We start from the raw sequence: 4,599 nt of genomic DNA on the forward strand, positions 1-4,599 counted from the left end.
ACGAAGATCCGGCGAGAAGCTTCGGAGGAAAACGATGCTCGGCATTGCATCGGTCGATGCACTTTGTGCGTCGGTCGATGCAGATGCGAGGACGGCGCGTAAACTCTAGGGTTTTCGTGTTATGTCGAGCATGCATCGGTCGATGCATATCTTGCATCGGTCGATGCAAGTTAACCTTGCATCGGTCGACGCAGATCTTGCGTCGGTCGACGCAACCTCCATCTGGTATCGGTCGATGCATGTTGGTATCGGTCGATGCAGAGTCCTGGTTTGTTATTGTTGATTGTTGATTGTTGTTTGATGGTTAGAGATGACTCTATTGCTTGTGTGTATAGCCCAGTAGATGGGAGGATTGCCTTACTGAGTGTTTTTAAAATACTCATGCATTGCAATATGTGTTTGTGGTGCAGGTAAAAGCAAAGTGTGATCGTGGAATCAAGGCAATGAAGAGGAGGATGTTCTAGGGACTCGGTTTGATGTTGTCTGGCTTGCTAGGTTGCTAGAGTTGAGTCATTAGAACATTGCTAGGTTGATGGTTCTATGATTTCTGCTATTGATTATTGGATATTGTTAATGTTATGATTATTGGTTATTAATGGAATATTATTTGGATATTGAATGGTATTGGTTTTCCGCTGTTGGTTGTGATTGTGATTAGGTGGCTAGTGGGTATGAGACCACTAGCTGTAGTTTATTTATTATATTATATTATTATTTATTTAAAAAAAATCGGTCGTTTCAAATATAATCATGGAGCATAAAAAATAATACACTATTATAGTTAATGTATATATATACTAACATATAAAAAAACAAAAAAGAATGATAAGAGAAAATCGATTTGAAATATTTGATCCTTTAACCTGCACCATTATTTTAAAAGTTTTACAATCTTGACTCTTATATTTCACATGTTTCTGAAGAGTTCCAAATCTGAAACAGTTAAAACCAATATAAAAATAAAATTTAAAAATTCAAAAACTCAAAACTTTGATGCTCGAAAACATTTTTGTGAATGAATGAAATGGAAGAGTTTGATACGTCTTATATAGTGATTAGATTAGTTAGGGTTTCCTAACACAAAATTTTTTAATATATTAACACAAAAATATATTCTTCATTATTTTAAAATTCGTTCATTTAAGTTTGGTATATAGATTTTAGGAAAAAAAACAAAATCATAATTTAAATATATTTATTGTTTCCGTAAATATCTCAAAATATATAACTAAATGAAATATGTTTACATATATAAGTTTAAATTTAATTACCATATTTTGATAGTAACAATTTTACTTTTTGTTGTCAAAAAAAAAAAATTTACTTTTTATAAATTTGAATTTTAAATTAGTTGTTTGTAATTGGATAGTTTCATTTAAATGCATTAAATAGTTTGAGTGATTTTAAGGATTAAATATGCATGTAGTTATTTATTATTATTATTTTACCTCCGCTGGGTAGGATCCGAATCCTTTCAAACCGGATAACATAGGATCCGCGTATTTTTTATTTAACCCGACTACAAACGAATCGGGCTACTTTAGGATCCACAGGTTTTTTAGTTTTTATTTTTACCAAACTACCATTTTCTCTGTTTTTTTTGTTCTAATTTGAATGACATTACATTTAATAATAGAGAACTTTATGACTATCTAGTGAAAAATATTTCTCTTTTAATAGTATAAATATATTCTTTTAATAGTATAAATATATTTAGCCAATGTGAGACTCTACATACACTTTTTTATATCTTTTTAATATATAATCAAATTACATTTTTTTTACATATATAAAATTTCGATTTTTAATTCTTTCTATATATACTCATCATGATTAGTTACTTAAATTTTGTTTAGGAAATATTGCAAAATCTAAACTAAATAATTATTTGTTTTTATCTAATTGTATTAAATTGATTTGTTATTTCCGTAAATATCTCACAATATAAAACCAAATCAAATATGTTTATATGTATATATATATATATATTTACTTTTTGATTTTAATTCTTTGATTATTATGGAACCAAACTATATACTAAGGTTTTCATATTTTTCTGTTTTCTTCCATATGTATTAAGATGAATTAATTAACATAGTTTTTTTGGTTAAGAAAATTTAAAAATCTAAAATAAAAGATAATATTCAAATATTAAATTAGATTTCTATAAATATCTCAAAATCTAGAACCATTTACGTTATATATACAATTTCAAATTTAATAATTTGCTTTTATGGTAACAAGTTTAATCTATTTCCAAAAATATCGGGTAATTTTAATTTTATAATTAATTTCGTAATTATTATTTCCATAAATATTAGATTTTCGAGTAACAGTTTTTGTTTACCATATATTGTATACTTTTTTATTTTTAATTATATAAGCAATTGGATCTGTTTGGCAACATGGATATATGATATGTTTTTTTTTTTCCAAAATCTTGTTTTGTACTCTCCAATTAATAGTGTAGATTATAAAAAAACATTACAAGGCCGAGCTAATATAATTTACTTGGCAGGGCCATGTCTAAAATTTCTACTCACTAGCTAGATTAGGACCCGCCCGATGTGCGGGTTTAGAGTTTTTAAAATAAAACTAAATTTAACAAAAAATTTAAAATAAATATTTTTAGTAAGTAAAAACTATTTATAAAAGTCAATAGATACACCGAAGTGTCCAATGTGATATTTGGTGTAAAAGGTGTGATTCTGTAGTTGAGACTATTAATCACGTTTTCTTTGAATGTCCTCGCTCTTGTGAAGTTTGGAATTTATCTCCGACTCATGTCTTGTCAGAGGGTTTTCTATATGAGTCAGTGTACTGGAATTTGGATTTTGTTTTAAGGAGGAATGCCTCTCAACAGGGTGATCCTGATCAACTTCTTCAATTACCATGGATTTTATGGGTAATCCAGAAAACCATAAATACAAAAGTTTTTCAAGGTTTAGAGATCGAGGTGAATGATATAATTTTTCAGGCTTTGGGCGATAAGTTAGCTTGGGAAGAGGCGCTCTCTTTTATGGCGGTCATGTCAGTTCCATCTGCGTCTTCGGATGTCCAGATTTCTTCACCTCGTTGTCAGATTGATGGTTCTTGGAAAGCAACCAATGTGCATTCAGGATTGGACTGGTGGTGTTGCGTTGGTGAGGAGCGAACCTTGTTGTTGAGGGCCAAGTCTCTAAGACGGAGCCCCTCCCCCTGCATTCGGAGTTAGAAGCGTTGTACTGGACCATGGAGCGGATACGTGCTGCAGGGATCGCTTGTTAACATTTCGAGACTGATTGTGCTGAGTTACTCACTATGGTTCAGTCCCCTAAAGATTGGCCGTCCTTCTCCAATGTGCTCGATGAGTTCAACTCACTGGAGTCCTTCCAACTATTCTCCATCTCTTGGATCCCGCGTGCGTCAAATACGAAGGTGAATTGTCTTGTCCGTTCTTCGCGTTCTCTTATCTCTGAAGTTTCTTTTGTAAACTCTTCCCTCCATTCTCCTGTCCGTTCTTGGGCAACTAACCAAGGAATTTTTTTTAATTTATTGTTTGCATGAAAAAAATAGTAAACAGATACACTTTTAGTTAAGAAAATAGTTGTAGATGAATTCAAATTTATTAAAATTAAATTAAATTTAACAAAGAATATATATTTATTTAGTTCTTTACGTAAGTAAACACAATGTATAAAAGTAAAGAGATAAACTTTTAGTACAGAAAATAATTGTTTTTTTTGTTATAATACACTAATGTATATCCATTTACAAATCTACTATCTACATTACCACTTGAAATGTATTTGGACACAAAAATATATTTTATTGTTAAATTATACTCATTATTCTTTACTACTACCAACAAATTGTCTTCACGAACATATTAAATAACCTATTATATGTCTCTTCACTTTAACATTTTTATAGTTACAAAAATGCATACGTTAATCTTACATACTCCTATCTTATATGTTACAATAGCAGTCGTTTTAAATAAATTATTTGATTAGTGAAAAAAATATGCAACGATCTATTTTTATTTTAAATCTTTTACTTCAACAATCTTTTTCTTTATGTAAAAGTCAGTATTTACATTTTTCTAGAAACAGTAGTTAGTTGTATAATTTTTACAATCATATTTTTTTTATCTTATATAAAAGTAATCCTTTTTCTTGTAAAATTAACAACTTAAAATTAAAATAAGTAAACAATATTACAATTTTGAATTTTTGATATATATATATATATATATATATATTCTTTATAATGATCTTTCTTTTTATGGTAGGTTTTGAATTTTTACATTTTTATTTTCTAAAAATTTAATAATTTTAGAATTTACATGTGTCAACATCTGAATGATATAATTGACACGTGTCAGGATCTTGTTAATTAGTAATTTTGTCATCAAGCTTTATATAATAAGATAATTAATTGTATATTTTCCTTAATCTATTTTTCTATTTTTTTAGAATTAGAAACTTAAAATTAAAAATAAATAAATAATATTCTAATTTTGAATTTTATGAAATATATATATATAATCTCCTTATAATTAATTAAAAAACTTTATATTTTTTTATAAATTCTGTAGTTTTTGATAATTGTCTTTTT

The sequence above is a fragment of the Camelina sativa genome, chromosome 9, assembly GCF_000633955.1.
Source record: "Camelina sativa cultivar DH55 chromosome 9, Cs, whole genome shotgun sequence".
Lineage (NCBI taxonomy): Eukaryota > Viridiplantae > Streptophyta > Magnoliopsida > Brassicales > Brassicaceae > Camelina > Camelina sativa.